Below are 18,134 nucleotides of genomic sequence, written 5' to 3'. Positions count from 1 at the left end.
TATGAAAGAAGGTAAAGGAAGGAAACCTCACAGCAAAAAATCACAGGAAACTCAAAGCATGTATTAGAAAAAAATCTTTGGCAAATGGCAGGGCAAAGTTACTCCTATCAATAGTCACATTGAATGTTAATGGCTTGAACTGTCCAGTTAAAAGACACCGATTGGCTGATTGGGTTAAGGAACAAAACCCATCTATCTGCTGTTTACAAGAAACACATCTTCCCAACAAAGATGCATACACACTGAAAGTGAAAGGCTGGAAAAATATATACCATGCCAACAGAAATGAAGAAAGAGCGGGCGTAGCCATCTTAATATCGGACAACATAAACTTTACCACAAAATCTGTTAGGAGAGACAAAGAGCAGCACTATTTAATGATTAACGGATCCATTCAACAGGAAGATATCACTATTATCAATGTATATGCACCTAATTACAGGGCACCAGCTTATTTAAACGATTTGTTAAGGGACCTAAAGGGAGACTTAGACCCCAATACAATAGTACTTGGAGACTTCAATACTCCACTCTTGGAAATAGATCAACAGGGCAGAAGATCAACAAGGAGACAGTAGATTTAAATGACACTATAGCCCAAATGGGTCTAACAGATATCTACACAACTTTTCATCCTACACATAAAGAATTTACATTCTTCTCAGCAGTACATGGAACCTTCTCTAGGATTGACCACATACTAGGCCATAAAGCAAGTCTCAGCAAATTCAAAAGAATTAGAATCACACAATGCAGCTTCTCAGACAATAAAGGAATGAAGTTGGAAATTAGCAACTCGGGAATCCCTAGAGCACGTGCAAACACATGGAGATTGAACAACATGCTCCTGAATGAACTATGGGTCATAGAAGAAATTAAAAGAGAAATCAAAATTTTTCTGGAAGTAAATGAGGATAACAGCACAACATACCAAAACCTATGGGATACAGCAAAAGGAGGGTTAAGAGGAAAGTTTATATCAATAGGTGCCTACATCAAGAAATTGGAAAGGTACTAAATAGATGAGCTTTCAATTCATCTCAAGAATCTAGAAAATATGCAGCAAACCAAACCCAATTCTAGTAGGAGAAGAGAAATAATTAAAATCAGAGAAGAAGCGGGAAAGGGGAGGGTTGTAGGTGGGAGGGAAGTTATGGGAAGGGGGAAGCCATTGTAACACATAAGCTATGCATTGGAAATTTATATTCATTAAATAAAAGTTAAAAAAAATCAGAGAAGAAATCAACAGGATTGAATCAAAAAAAAAATAAAAATAATCAGCCAAATGAGGAGCTGTTTTTTTGAAAAAATAGACAAAACTGACACCCCACTGGCCTAACTAACTAAAAAAAAGAAGAGAAAAGACCCAAATCAATAAAATCAGAGATGAAAAAGGAAATATAACAACAGACACCACAGAAATAAAAAGAATCATCAGAAATTGCTACAAGGACTTGTATGCCAGCAAACAGGGAAATCTATCAGAAATGGATAGATTCCTGGACACATACAACCTACCTAAATTGATTCAGGAAGACAGAGAAAACCTAAACAGACCCATAACTGAGACAGAAATAGAAACAGTAATAAGGCCCTCCCAACAAATAAAAGCCCAGGACCAGATGGATTCACTGCTGAATTCTAAAAGACATTTAGAGAAGAACTAACTCCAATTCTTCTCAAACTATTCAGAACAATCAAAAAAGAGGGAATCCTCCCAAATTCTTTCTATGAAGCCACCATCACCTTAATTCCTAAGCCAGAAAAAGATGCAGCATTGAAAGAGAATTACAGACCAATATCCCTGATGAACATAGATGCAAAAATCCTCAATAAAATTCTGGCCAATAGAATGCAACAACACATCAGAAAGATCATCCACCCAGACCAAGTGGGATTTATCCCTGGTATGCAGGAATGGTTCAATGTTCGCAAAACAATCAACGTAATACACCACATTAACAGACTGAAGAAGGAAAAAAAAACATGAAAAAGAAATTAAAGGGATACAAATTGGGAAGGAAGAACTCAAACTATCCCTCTTTGCAGATGATATGATTCTTTATTTAGGGGACCCAAAGAACTCCACTAAGATACTATTGGAACTCATAGAAGAGTTTGGAAAAGCAGCTGGATATAAAATCAATGCACATAAATCAACAGCCTTTGTATACACAGGTAATGCCACGGCTGAGGAAGAACTTCTAAGATCAATCCCATTCACAATAGCTACAAAAACAATCAAATACCTTGGAATCAACTTAACCAAGGATGTTAAAGATCTCTATGATGAAAATTACAAAACCTTAATGAAAGAAATAGAAGAGGATACCAAAAAATGGAAAAAACCTCCATGCTCATGGATTCGAAGAATCAATATCATCAAAATGTCCATTCTCACAAAAGCAATTTACAGATTCAATGCAATACCAATCCAGATACCAAAGACATTCTTCTCAGATCTGCAAAAAATGATGTTGAAATTCATATGGAGAAACAGAAAACCTCAAATAGCTAAAGCAATCTTGTACAACAAAAACAAAGCCAGAGGCATCACAATACCAGATTTGGAGTCATACTACAGGGCAGTTGTTATCAAAACAGCATGGTACTGGTACAGAAACAGATGGATAGACCAATGCAACAGAATAGAAACACCAGAAATCAATCCAAACACCGACAGCCAACTTATATTTGATCAAAGATCCAAAACCAATACCTGGAGTAAGGACCGTCTATTCAATAAATGGTGCTGGGAAAATTGGATTTCCACATGCAGAATCATGAAGCAAGACCCCTACCTTTCACCTTACACAAAAATCCACTCAACATGGATTAAAGACTTAAATCTATGACCCAACACCATGAAATTATTAGAGAGAATTTGAGAAACTCTGCAAGATATAGGTACTGCCAAAGATTTCTTGGAAAATATCCCAGAAGCACAGGCAGTCAAAGCCAAAATTTACATTTGGGATTGCATCAAATTGAGAAGTTTCTGTACTGCAAAAGAAACAGTCAGAAAAGTGAAGAGGCAACTGACAGAATGGGAAAAATATTTGCCAACTATGCTACAGATTAAGGGTTGATAACCAGAATCTATAAAGAAATCAAGAAAATCCACAACAACAGAACAAACAACCCACTGAAGAGATGGGCCAAGGACCTCAATAGACATTTTTCAAAAGAGGAAATCCAAATGGCCAACAGACACATGAAAAAATGTTCAAGATCACTAGCAATCAGAGAAATGCAAATCAAAACCACAATGAGGTTCCACCTCACCCCATTGAGAATGGCACACATTCAGAAATCTACCCACAACAGATGCTGGAGAGGATGTGGGGAAAAAGGGACACTAACCCACTGATGGTGGGAATGCAAACTGGTTAAGCCACTATGGAAGTCAATCTGGAGATTCCTCAGAAACCTGAACATAACCCTACCATACAACCCAGCCATCCCACTCCTTGGAATTTACCCAAAGGAAATTAATTGGAAAACAAAAAAGCGGTCTGCACATTAATGTTTATTGCAGCTCAATTCACAATAGTTAAGACCTGGAACCAACCCAAATGCCCATCAACAGTAGACTGGATAAAGAAATTATGGGACATGTACTCTATAGAATACTATACATCAGTCAAAAACAATGAAACCCAGTCATTTGCAACAAGATGGAAGGATCTGGAAAACATCATGCTGAGTGAATTAAGCCAGTTCCAAAGGGACAAATATCATATGTTTTCCCTGATCAGTGATAACTAACTGAGCACCAAAGGGGAAACCTGTTGAAGTGAAATCGACACTATGAGAAACAGTGACTTGATCAGCTCTTATCCTGACTGTTGATGTACAATATAATACTTTATCCATTTTAGTATTTTTTTGTTCTAGTACTAGTGGTTGAACTTTGTAATAAACACACAATTATTCTTAGGTGTTTAAATTTTAACTGAAAAATGATCCCTGTTAGAAATTTGGAATGCATTATGCTGAGTGAAATAAGCCAGTCCCAAAGGGACAAATATCATATGTTCTCCCTGATCAGTGACAACTAATCAAGCACCAAAAAGGAAACCTGTTAAAGTGAAATGAACACTTTGAGAAACGGTGACTTGATCAGCCCTTGTACTGACTGTTGATGAACAATTTAATACGTTATCCCTCTTAGTATTTTTGTTTGTTCTACTTAGTACTTTTGGTTGAATACTGTAATCAATACACAGTTATTATTAAGTGTTGAAACTTAACTGAAAAGTGATCGCTGTTAAATATAAGAGTGGGAAAAAGAGAGGGAAGAGATGTGCAATTTGGGACATGATCAAGCTGACTTGCCCCAAACCGTAGAGTTAGAAACATACCAGGGGATTCCAATTCAATCCCTTCAAGGTGGCATGTACCAATGCCATCTCACTAGTCCAAGTGATCAATTTCTGTTCACAATTGATCATAATGATAGGACTAAGAGCCAAAGGGATCACATAAACAAGACTAGTGGCTGCAAATACTAATGGATAGAATAAAAAAGGGAGAGAACGATCCAACATGGGAAGCGAGATACACAGCAGACTCATAGAGTGGCAGATGTCCTAAACAGCACTCTGGCCTCAGAATCACCCCTTAAGGCATGCAGATCTGGCTGAAAAGCCCATGAGAGTATTTCAGGCATGGAAAGCCAAGACACTCTGGCAAAAAAATGACCTAAATGAAAAATCTCTGCGAGTGAGAGCATAGTGGAAAGAAAAGGTCATCAAGGAAGGAGGTACCTTTCTGTGAAGGGAGGACAGAACTTTCACTTTGACTATGACCTTGTCTAAATATGATCAGAGTTGGTGAACTCAAAAGGCTTCCATAGCCTTGGCAACTCGTGATAAGAGCCTAGGGAGGTTACTGATGCCATAAACAAAAGTGTCAATTTGTTAAGTCAACAACAGGAGTCACTGTGCACTTACTCCTCATGTAGGATCTCTTCCTAATGTGGTGTACATTGTGATTTAATGCTATAACTAGTACTCAAACAGTATTTTTCTCTCTGTGTTTCTATGTGATTGCAAACTGTTGAAATCTTTACTTAATATATGCTAAACTGATCTTCTGTATATAATGAGAATTGAAAATGAATCTTGATGTGAATGGAAGGGGAGAGGAAGCGGGAAAGGGGAGGGTTGTGGGTGGGAGGGAAGTTATGGGGGGTGGAAGCCTTTGTAGTCCATAAGCTGCACTTTGGAAATTTATATTCATTAAATAAAAGTTAAAAAAAGAGTTTCAATTGTTCAATCAACAACAGGAGTCACTGTGCACTTGCTCCACATGTAGAACCTCTGTTCTTAATGAATTGTGCTATGAGAATTAATAGTAAAACTTGTCTTCAAACATTACTTTGTGCTTTGTGTGTCTGTGTGGGTGCAAACTGTTAAAATCTTTACTTAGTATAGAGTTGATCTTTTGTATATAAAGATAATTAAAATTAATCTTAATGATGAATGGGATGGGAGAGGCAGTAGGAGGTAGGATGACCCGGGGTTGGGAGGGTGGGTATGGGAGGAAGAATTGTTATATTCCAAAAGTTGTACCTATGAAATTTATATTTATTAAATAAAAGATTTCTTAAAAAATAAAAATATAGTGTGTGTTCCATAAGAAGCTAAAAGGGCCTGGTATCTTTCAGACTAACCTTAGCATTTGAAGCTCTGACTTTGAAATTGAATGATGACTATATGTGCTTGAAGATCCTCCTTCTTAGTTCCTTTTCAGTATGTGTGGCTCAGGTAATCCTTGAGTGGGAAAAGAGAATTCTAAATTCCAACTTTTGCAAGTTGGATTGTGGAATTGAGGGTTGCCACTGATCTGAAAATAACTGCAGTGCAGCTGTCATCCTACCACTGATTGTTCAGTATCATTCTAATCCTGCACTTGGAGACTACATGTATCCAACATTCTCCCTTTGTGTATCTATTCTTTTGGGTATGTGCAGCCACATCTGTCCATCTGTTTTTTTTATTAAACTTTTATTTAATGAATATAAATTTCCAAAGTACAGCTTATGGGTTACAATGGCTTCCCCCTCCCAAAACTTCCCTCCCACCCACAACCCTCCCCTTTCCCGCTCTCTCTCCCCTTCCAATCACATCATGATTCATTTTCAATTCTCTTTATATACAGAAGATCAGTTTAGTATATATTGGGTAATGATTTCAACAGTTTGCCCCCATATAGCAACACAAAGTGAAAAAAATACTGTTGGAGTACTAGTTATAGCATTAAATAAGAGTGTACAGCACTGTTTTTAAAGATTGGTTTACTTAATCAAAAGGCAGAGTTACAAAGAGGGAGGGGGAAGAAAAAGAGACAGAGATCTTAAATTAAAAAATATACAGCCCCAAAGAAATAGATCCACTATGGCCTTTTTTATGAAATGCATTTCTCATTCTCATAAACTCCATATTCTTCAAGATTTTTACAACTGTTAAACTGTTTATATTTTTCATAGAATAAAAATCATTGGTGTTCATTATTTTCTTTGAGTTCAGACCCAAACACTTGAAGAAAGAAAATATTATGGCAATTTAGGTACAGTTTTTATGCTTGAGAGATTTCAGTATGTTGTGTATACTCAAACTGCTACAGCTTCATGCCTCCTGCTTCTGAAGCAGTGTATGGTGAGCACTTGAGAGAGGCTGGTATGTATTTGCACGTGTATTTTTAATATAAATATGTAACTTCCTTTACACTCTATGTTGCTAAGTCATAATTCACATGTATTGTTATCTTATTAATAATGGGCCTTGTAATCAAAGAAGGAGGTACCTTTCTCTGAAGGGAGGAGAGAACTTCCACTTTGACTATGACCCTATCGGAATAAGATCAAAGTCAGCCCATTCTGGAGGCTTCCATAGCCCTGGCAACTCATGACTAGAGCCTAGGGAGATTACTGACGCCATGAACTGGAGTGTCAAATTGTTAAGTCAGCAACAGAAGTCACTGTGTACTTACATCCCATGTGGGATCTGTCCTTAATGTGTTGTCTAATGTGCAGTGATGCTATAACTAGTACTGAAACAGTATTTTTACACTTTGTGTTTCTGTGTGGGTACAAACTGATGAGATCTTTACGAATTATATACTGAATCGATCTTCTGTATATAAAGATAATTGGAAATGAAAAAAAAACCTGGTGTTAAATTGGAAATGGCATAGAAAATTAATTAATTTTTTAAAAAATATTATGTAGGATCTCTGTCTTTAATGTGCTGTACACTCTTATTTAATGCTATAACTAGTACTCCAACAGTATTTTTTTTTCACTTTGTGTTGCTATATGGGGGCAAACTGTTGAAATCTTTACCTAATATATACTAAACTGATCTTCTGTTTATAAAGAGAATTGAAAATGAATCTTGATCTGATTGGAAGGGGAGAGGGAGCGGGAAAGGGGAGGGTTGTGGGTGGGAGGGAAGTTTTGGGAGGGGGGAAGCCATTGTAACCCATAAGCTGTACTTTGGAAATTCATATTCATTAAATAAATGTTTAATCATAAAAAAATGGGCCTTGTAATCTTTGAACCATTTGCAAATAATAAATATGTACTGCTGCATATTAGTAATATTTACTTTTCTTATATTTACTTCTCTTTTGTAAAGACTATTTTACATTCTTATGTAATATTGATGCATACAAAAGAATATAATTGATATGCTGAGATATAAAACACAATATGCTAGCACTCCAAATCACTTAAGATTGGCACTGTATTTGTTTTTGGCAAGTGCTTGTTCTTTTATTATATATATATATGTATATATATAATAAAATAAATATTATATAATATATTAATAACAAATGAATATAATATAATATATAATTGTATAAATATAATAACATATATTATATATATAAAACCTTGTACATTTAGGAAAAAAATCCCTTAAATGACATCTGATTTCCTGTTTATTCTACTTTACTGAGCTGGCATTGAAAGGGATCTCAGCATTTATTCAATCCTCCCATTACTGGCACTTGTGAAGAGCATTATGGTTATAAAATGAAAGCAGCATTCCCACCTGAAAACATAAAACATAGCAAAAAAGAATCTTTTACTTAATGGAAACAAGTCTGGGAGACATCTGCTGGGAAGGAATGAAAAGCACAAGTGAGCTCCACCTCTTACTGAATTGGGCAGGTTTTGCTATTGAGTTCCTCAGTTTTCATGAACTTACAGTGTCAGCAGCAAATGATAACATCAACACAACACACATTTTATATTATATGAATTCATGGTTGAAAGAAATTTCTACAAATAGTTTTGTCAAAATATTATGGTTGCTACCAAAATTAAGCATCTAAAAATGTAACCATCTAAACCTTGAATTATGTATTTAAAATAAATACTCAGGTGAATTTTTACAAACAACATTTCAGTTACTCTGGATAAATATAATAAGTCCATATAATTCCACAGCATCTGGTTTCAGAGTCAACACAAAGTCAGAAAATTAAACTGCCATGTACACAATAGTGAATTCACTAAAGAAACCAGCGCTGCTTGCTATGAGGCAAGTGGTAGGAGAAGGCCAGGAATGGGGGCAGGGAAGCATCAGCACCCTGTCCTACAGCACAGACTTTGGCACCTGGGGAAATCTAGCAGAGCCTGGCAAGATGAGGCACCCCCAGCCTCCAGGACCTGCTTGGAAGCTGAGATACCTCAGCCAGCCCCAGGGTTCTCGGGTCTAATCTCAGAGCTAGACCCCATTGCCGATCTTGATGCCTTCAGTTCTAGCATCTAAGGCAGCCCACAAGGTGACTGTGTCCCCATGCCAACCCACTTCCCAAAGCCAATGCACCACAAGAAGATAAAAAGATAAAGTTATTTTAAAATGGGCAGTTTTGAGAACAGGTGCAAAGTCACAGCACCATTAAATCACAAACAGATTTAGGTTTGCTCACTGTTTCTCAGTCCTCCCTTTCCTCTCTGTTCCCATGACTGCATATTTTGCTGCTATTCTGATGGGGAGAAATGCAAAATGCCTGTTTTCTCTTTTGTGGTTTGAAGAGTTATTTAGAGCTGGACTTGGGATCAAATCCAAGGTTTTCTTTTTCTGTGGAGTGTTTTACCCATTACATCTAAATGCTTGACTGTGAGCATCACTTTTCCAGGCCTTCCTGATAGGATGCAGTTTATTTCCACAAGTACTACTCAGATATTATCTTTCATCATAGAACACAGCCACTGTTGGCATTCAGCTCATTTTTTTTTTATCTGTAGACAATAAAATTCATTTGATCTGCCTTCTATATTTATTTTTTCACTTAACTTAATATGTTTCAAATGATACATTTTCAGCATTTTGTTTGCTTTCCTCCTGTTACAAATTTTATACTAGGACTAGAGGGCCAATCCATTGCAGTTACTCATAAAGTCTCTATTAGTCTTTTTTTTTTGACAGGCAGAGTGGATAGTGAGACTGAGAGAGACAGAGAGAAAGGTCTTCCTTTGCCATTGGTTCACCCTCCAATGGCTGCTGTGGCCGGCGTGCTGCGCTGATCCAAAGCCAGGAGCCAGGTGCTTCTCCTGGTCTCCCATGGGGTGCAGAGCCCAAGCACTTGGGCCATCCTCCACTGCCTTCCTGGGCCATAGCAGAGAGCTGGCCTGGAAGAGGGGCAACCGGGATAGAATCCAGTGCCCCAACCAGGACTAGAACCCGGTGTGCCGGCGCCGCAAGGCAGAGGATTAGCCTATTAAGCCACGGCGCCGGCCATTCTATGTCTTCAATAACTGATGTTTTCTGAATTTTTTTTGCCAAGTTGCAGTTTTTCCTCATCCTAAACCACAAGCCTCCCCATATGTATCACCACAGTGACACCTAGAACTTTAACAACAATTTGCTTGAAAATGGGGTGTTTTCAGAATGGGTGACTAATGATGGCACCATTCAAACACAAAAGGGCTTGGGCTCTCTTTCTGTTTCTCTGACCATTTCAGTTACTCAAGTGTATATAAACCCTCACAGTTCATGTGAATGCAAATTCTGTCATTTAGGGTTAGAAGTAAGTGTAGGGCTAGATATAGGATAAGTATTAGGGTTATTATTAGGACTAGGATGAGAGTTAGGACTGGTGTTAAGGTTTAGAATGAACGTTATTATTAAGGCTATTGTTAGGGTTGGGGTTAGGGTAAGATTTAGAGCTAGGTTTATGTTTAGTGTCGGTGCTAGTATTAGGCTTATGGCAAGAGTCAGGGCTAGTTTTAGGATTAGGGTTCTGTTAAGTTTAGGCTTAGGTCTGGGTTAGATTAAAAGCCATTGTTAGGGTTATGGTTAGGGCTAGGCTTAGGGTTAGGGCTAGACATAGAGTTATGTTTAGCTTTAGGGTTAGAATAAGGATTAGGTCTAGGACTAGTGTTATATTTAGGATTAGATTTGTGATTACAGTTATAGATAGGGTTAAGACTATTGTTAGGCCTAGGGATAGAACTAGGATTAGGGATAAGTTTAGGTGTAGGGCTAGGGATAGAGTTAGAGCTGTGGTTTTATATACATTCTATATATAATATATACAATATATATATGGTTATAAATGTATATGGTTATATATCTATATATAATATATAGAGAGAGCTCTGGTTATATATAATATAAAGTTGTAGTTGAAGTTAGGGTCATCATCACTAGGATGAGGCTTAGTCTTTGGTTAGCATGATGGTTAGTTTAAGGCTAGTGTTAGATATAGCATTAAAGTTAGCTTCAGGACTATGTTTAAGTTCACACTGAATGCTAGTTTGTTTTATGGTTAGGCCAAAGCAGAAAGATAGGATTAGTGTTGGGGTGAGACTTAAAATTAGTTTAAGATTAGGGTTATATTTAGTTCTATGGTAAATTTTAGAGTTAGAGCCAGAGTTAGGACTATGGTTAGAGCTAGTGTGATAGTTAAAGTTAGGACTATGGATAGGTTTTAGACCAGGGTTAGGGTTAGGGTTAAGGCAGGGTTAGGTTTAAGTTTTGGTATTAGTGTTACGGTTAGAGGTGGGGCTCATATTAGGATTAAGGTTAATGCTTGAGTTATTAAGGCTAACTTTAGGGATAGGATTAGAGTTTAGATTGGGTTAAAGCACCATGTTAGGATACAGTTAGGATTTTGGCTAAGTATAGAATTAAGGTAAGGTTATGGTTAAGATGAGGGCCAAGTTTAGGGTTAATGCTTTGTCTAGGGATAGACCTAGTATTAGGCTTCAGAATTGGTTTAGATCTAGGATTAGGTTTAGGGTTAGGGCTAGGACTAAGACTAAGGCTAGGGCTAGGGCCAAGGTAAGGATTAGGGCTTGGGCTAATGTTATAATTTGGTTTATTTTTATAAAATGAAAAGCAATAAAGACATAGTAATATGAATACCAATCATATTTTTAAAAATTCCTCCTAATAAATCTCATGTTGATTCTAAAACTGAGGTGAAAGACTGGAATTTAGGTGGATCTACAGAACATGGACACAGAGACAGACCATATCATCCCAAACTGGCTACTGCCTAAAAATAGGTGTTCAATTCCAAGTTTTAAAGGACATTTTAAAACTAACCAATGGCAGAGACATCTACGTTAACATATCCCAACTATAATTAAACTAAGGAGAGAATTACTTGGTTACTTTCCATGAATCTTTAGTAAACTGATTTTAGTTGATCTTTCTTAATATTTGTTTTTCATTATGGTAGTTCAGTTATTTCCTTATGAACTATAAAACATTTGTTGAACCAGATAAACTAGAAAAGATAATATAAGGGCAGTTCAAAAGGTTTGCAGAAAATGGAGTTAAAAGTTGTTTACTTTGTGAATTTTTTAATGTATGCAGTTTTCTCAAAATAAACATTTCCATGAACTTTTTGAAGCATCCTAATGCATCTTAAGATACTCTTCCAGAATGATATGTCGACTCCACTGACTTATGTTACACATCCACATGAGTGGAGATGCAATCTCTAGGTTGTATCATCTTGATGTTTCTGTATGCCTTATACCACACAAAGAAGATCCCTGTCCGTCTCTGACAGGATAATATTGATCTTACTCTCCAAGTGGGCACCCAGAATATCACAAAGGTCAGTAGGAAAGCCTCATTCAGTATTACTGTGTTCACAGAGGATGGCATTTATTCCTTAGGAAGTAGCATCCAGACCATCATAATGGGACATTCCACCTGTTGAGGTACAGGTCTGCTTCCACACCCTGCTCTCAGAACCAGCACACAGGGCCAAAGCTTTGACTCATGATGCTAAGGTCCTTCCTACCCCAAGAGCTAAGTAAATATGAATTAGTTTGAGGTGTCTTTTGATTCACTCAATCATGGTTGCCAGGGCAACAGATTCATCCAGGGTGCATGATTGACCCATTCCAGTATGTAGAGCAAAGGCTTCTGCTGTGAAAGAATTTCAGTTCTCTGGTAAAGTTATCTGTTTTGAGAGAGCTGAGCCACCACCTGTATCAAAGTCTTCTCTGTACAATCCAGGCTGATCCTTATTTTTCTCTTCATCAATCCTAGCAGAAAAAGAAGTGACAGGAACACCTTCAACTTCTCTCACTGCAGACACAACTTTATCCATATCTTGGGTATGCTTAATGTTGAATTGTACTCAGTGGTACCCTCTATAGGATAGCCATGAGTTTTGGAAGGATATATATGCCTCGATCTGCAGGCTCTAAGCCCTTTGGAAAACCACTTTTTCAATCCCTGGGGTGCAGCATCATAGGCTGTGTGAAGAGAGTAGATGCCAACTCTGATCTCCAAAGCCCAGAACACCAGGTGCTCCTTTCAGGACATCCAGGTAATATGCTTTATGTGTAGGAAAATAGGTGGAAGGTAGGAAAAGATGAGACCTGCCTTCTTATGCAGAGCCTCCTCCAGTCAAGTCATTGGTCAGGAAGAATGTATTTATAGTTGTTGGTGGGCTTGGTTCCACCAGCAATCCAATATTGTCCCAACTCTCAGCAGACGACAGGGATGCAAAGTCATTCAAGGAGGAAATGAGTCTTCAGACCCATGAAGGAACAGGAAGAATTGCAGTTCAGAGATTACATAAACCAGACTGTCATGGGGACCAGGCGTAAGCAAGATGAGAGAAACTCGTGTCCATATTGGTCACTTTTTTTCCCTCTCTCTCTCTCTTCTAGTTAGCCTGGTGAACTTTTCCCCATGGAGTTTCAAGCCTCGTTCCCTCTAGTCTCCTCTTTCTGCTTGCCCGCCAGTGTCTCAAGCTATTGAGGTTCAGCTCACCTCGTGTTCCAGCGCTGGTGCATTGATTCTGCCACTGGTGTCCCGAACTTGGGCTCCCACGCTCTCCACGCAGGTCCACTGTGAATCACTAGTCCCGGAAGAGTTTCCTCTGCTGTTTTTTCCCCTACACTTCCTTGAACCTGCAGTATCTCCACTTTTATTAAACTGTCCTTTCCCGGACTATCAGTGTGCTCCCTTCCTATTCCGCCATCTTGCCGCTCTCCACCTCACAATGTTTTTGGAAAGACATTCTTGAAAGGGCACTCACAATTTATTAATTGGTAAAGACTAAACACAACTTGGTTTCATGAAGACATTCATTTGCTACTGATTTTGTAAAAAAAATATAGTAAAGATAACATAATTTTAAGAATTTTTATCCAAATAAATTACAGAATTCCAAAGAAAGATCATGTGTCACTAACAAATGAACAATTGAAAAATAATTCAATGATATTAACTATGTTCCTCTTAATACAGGGATACTCTTGGGATGCCATGTTAGCATTTTTCAATAGAGTATCTCCAGATTTTATATACCTAAAATTCCATAAAAAGCATGCATGTTGGAAGATTCCAAGATGGTGGAATGGGGAAGCACATATACTAGTGGTAACTAGTTTCAAAAAATGTTGGAAGTACATTATTGAGGAAGAGTTAGAGAAAACTGTGGTGGAAATTCTACAGGAGAGAAATGCCATGGATCTGTGTGGAAGATGCAGACATGCAGCATGAACACAGACACAACAGGATGCCAGCAGCCAAGAGGAGAAGAAAGCACTGGCTTTGGAGAGTGAGGTGAGATCAGACTGCAGCAACCCATACCACTGGTGATATAGACATAGGGAGACTTTGACGTGAGTCTGGCCTGGAGCTCTGAGGGGGAAAGTGTACCCACTGACCCAGTAAAAAACAAGGGGGGCATGTTTCTCTCACTACATTCACTAAACAATGGTGCCCAATAATCAGTTGAGAGAAGGTGGGCACCATTTTGGACAGAAACAGAAGATGCAGAAGCTCTTGTGCACATGCTCAGCACCTGGCTGAGACAAGATGCCATCTTCTAACAGTACCAGTGGCAGCAGCTTGAATGCATGCAACTTGCAACTGATGGGGAGAATTGGAAGCATTTGGTTGGTGGCTATTGTGCATGTGTGTGATCCAGAGATTCTAACAGAAGGAAAACTCCATGTTTCCCATTGACTTTGAGTCTGGCTGGGCAAATTGACTAGAGTCTGTGCACCCACATATTACTGAGGTCCCCGCAATCTCTCAGTGCTCAAACTGTCGAGGCTCTGGGAATGTCTCTGCCTCTCTGTGAATGAGACAGTCTAGCAAGGTGGATCAAACCTCTGCACCCATTGAGAGTGGGAGCCCTGTGTGCTGAGACTGTGGAAACTCTGACTGCATAAGAAGGCACAGGATATAGCTGGTTCTCTGGACAACCAATGTGAGCTGCTCTACAGGCACTTATCAAAAGAGAAAATTTTAGAAACCACAGGCAAGTGAAAAATGCTCAATATCACTAGTCACCAGAGAAATACAAATCACAATCACAGTGAGGTTTGACCTCACCCCTGTCAGAGTGGCTCTCAAACAGAAATCAACAATCAACAAATGCTGGCCAGAATGTGGGGAAAAGGCATCTTAATCCACTATTGGTGGGAAAATAAACTAGCACAGCTATTGTGGAAGACGTATGGAGACACCTCAGAAACTTGAACGTAGATATACCATATGACTCCGCAATCTTAATCCTGGGAATTAATCTAAGTGAAATGAAATAGGCATATAAGGGGCCAGCGCTGTGGTGCAGTAGGTTAATGCCCTGGCCTGAAGTGCTGGCATCCCATATGGGCACCAGTTCTAGTCTTGCCTGCTCCTCTTCCGATCCAGCTCTCTGCTATAGCCTGGGATAGCAGTGGAAGATGTCCCAAGTCCTTGGGCCCCTGCACCACATGGGAGACCTGGAGGAAGCTCCTGGCTTCTGGCTTCAGATCAGTGCAGCTCTGGCCATTGCAGTCATCTGGGGAGTGAACCAGCAGGTAGAAGACCTCTCTCTCTGCCTCTACCTCTCTCTGTAACTCTGTCTTTCAAATATTTAAATCTTAAAAAAAGAAATAGGCATATGAAGGAGCTTTCTGTATCCTCATGTTCATTGAGCTCAATTAACAATAGCTAAGATATGGATTCAACCTAGATGTCCATCAACTGATGACTGGATAAAAAATGTATATATATATATATATATATATATATATATATATATATAAATGTATATATATATATACATACTTATATATGTATTTATAATAAACAACTACTCAGCTATAAAATATAATGAAATCCTTTGTTTTGCAACAAAATGAATACAATTGAAAACCATTAAATTTAGTGAAATAAGCCAATCCCAAAAAGACAAACACCTTATGTTCTCCTTGATCTGTGGTAACTAATAGAGCAGCAAAAAATGGAATGTGTAAGAGTGAAATTGACATTTTGAGAGTTTATGATTTTTTACAGCCCTTGTCTCTACTGCTGAACAACAGTGCTGTACTCTTTACTAAGTATAGGGTGAATCTTAAGAGTAAAAAGTCCACTGAAAGTAGATCAGTGTAGGAAGTAGGGCTGACACTGTGGAGTAGTGGGGAGAACTGTGCCCAGTTTCAGTCCCAGAGGCTCCACTTCCAATCCAGCTCCCTGCTAATGTGTCTGGGAAAGATCAGATCACTCAGGGGCTTGAGCCCCTGCAACCACATGGGAAACTTGGAAGAAGCTCCTGGCTCCTGGCTTTGGACCAGCCCATCTCCAGCCATTGCAGCCATGTGGGGACTAAACCAGTGGATGGAAAATCTTTCTCTGTCTCTTCCTTCCTTTGTCTTTGTAACTTTGCCTTTCAAATAAAAAATGAATAGATATTTAAGGAAAAATAAGACAGGGAATTAGAGAGAAAGGATGAGTGAGAATGTGTGGGTGGGAGAGAGGATAAGATGGGAAGTATCACTATGTTCCTAAATCTGTATATATGAAATATGTGAAATCTGTTTACCTTAAATTAAAAAAAAATAAAAACTGACATTTAATTTCAATAGCTGTGAAATAGAATAACTACAATAAAAAATTCTACTTGTAGGCCAAATAAATTTGAATAGTAATAAAAATGCAATATAATTTTTAAAATGGTCTGACTTTAACATGTATCATCCCAGATGATGTATTGGAAACCTAATACCTGGGACTGGTGCTGTGGCACTGTGGGCTGAGCCTCTGCCTGTGGTGCTAGCATCCCATATGTTACCAGTTCATGTTCTGGCTGATCCTCTTCCAATCTAGCTCTCTGCCACCTGAGAAAGCAGTGGAGAATGACCCAAGTGCCTTGACCCCTACATTGATATAGGAGACCTGGAGGAAGCTCCTAGCTCCCAGGTTCAGACTGGCCAAGCTCCAGCCATTGTTGCCATTTGAGGAGTGAACCATCAAATGGAAGATCTTTCTCTCTGTCTCTCCCTCTCTCTGTCTGTAGCTCTACCTCTCAAATAAACAAAATCTTAAAAAAAATCCCCAAGACAATAGTTTCAACCCTCAGGAATAGATTGACACCAATTTGAAAAGGACCTTGAGGTGATAAGTTTTATCTCTTACACTCTCTCACCATGTAATGACTTTTGCCAAGTTAAGTTACAGGAATATGGCCCTCTCCTGATGGGGCCTCTTGATCATTGACTTCTCATATGACTGCAAGATACACTTTTTCTTTATAAATTACACATTGTACACCGGTTTTGTAACAATACAAAATAGACTAAGACTGAAAATAGATCAATGCATATTTTCTCATCTTCAGGAAAGAGAGAAGGAAAATGGAGAGGTAGCATGTGGCTTAGCAGGTTAAACTGCTGCCTGGAGTGCTGGCATCCTATTTGGGCACTGATTCTAGTCCTGGCTTGGTTTACTTCTGATCACTCCTTATTAATATACCTGGAAAAGCAACAAAAGATGCCCTAAGTACTTGAGAGTGTGCACTCATGTGGGAGAATTGCATGAAGATCCTGACTCCTGGCTTCAGCTTGACCCAGCCCTGGACATAGCAGCCATTGGTGAGTGAAGCAATGGATGGAATATTCTCATTCTCTCTCTCTGTCTCTCTCTCTCTCCCACTTCCTCCCTCTCTCTCTCTCCTTGTCTCCTCCCCTCTCTCTGTAATACTGCCTATTAAATAAATAAACCTTTAAAACAAAACAGAATACTAGCTTCTGGAGGATATCGTGTTAATTTAAAAAAAGAGAAGGAAAAGCACAGAACTTTAGAAAACCATGAGACTATTAAGTTTTTTATTTAAAATTTTTTTTTGACAGGCAGAGTGGAGAGTGGAGAGTGAGAGAGAGAGAGACAGAGAGAAAGGTCTTCCTTTTTGCCGTTGGTTCACCCTCCAATGGCTGCCATGGCTGGCGCGCTGCAGCCGGCTCACTGCGCTGATCCGATGGCAAGAGCCAGGTGCTTCTCCTGGTCTCCCATGGGGTGCAGGGCCCAAGCACTTGGGCCATCCTCCACTGCACTCCCTGGCCACAGCAGAGAGCTGGCCTGGAAGAGGGGCAACCGGGACAGAATCTGGCACCCTGACTGGGACTAGTACCCGGTGTGCCGGCGCCACAAGGCGGAGGATTAGCCTAGTGAGCCGTGGCGCCGGCCTTATTTTTAAAATTTTTAAAGATTTATTTATTTATTTATTTATTTATTTATTTATTTATTTGAAAGAGTTACACAGAGAAAGAAGGAGTGGCAGAGAGAGAGGGGGGTCTTCTATCCACTGGTTCACTCCCCATCTGGCTGCAACAGCTGGAGCTGCACTGATTTGAAGCCAGGAGCCAGGAG

At 38.9% G+C, this 18,134-nt stretch overlaps 1 pseudogene; it reads right to left on the bottom strand.

Annotated features, from left to right (window-relative positions):
• Positions 1-12,003: 12,003 nt before the first annotated feature.
• LOC133754638 (NIF3-like protein 1) lies at positions 12,004-13,123 on the bottom strand (annotated as a pseudogene).
• Positions 13,124-18,134: the final 5,011 nt, after the last annotated feature.

The sequence above is a fragment of the Lepus europaeus genome, unplaced genomic scaffold, assembly GCF_033115175.1.
Source record: "Lepus europaeus isolate LE1 unplaced genomic scaffold, mLepTim1.pri SCAFFOLD_259, whole genome shotgun sequence".
Lineage (NCBI taxonomy): Eukaryota > Metazoa > Chordata > Mammalia > Lagomorpha > Leporidae > Lepus > Lepus europaeus.
Note: the sequence above shows the minus strand (reverse complement) of the source record. Positions and strands in the feature narration are given on the sequence as shown.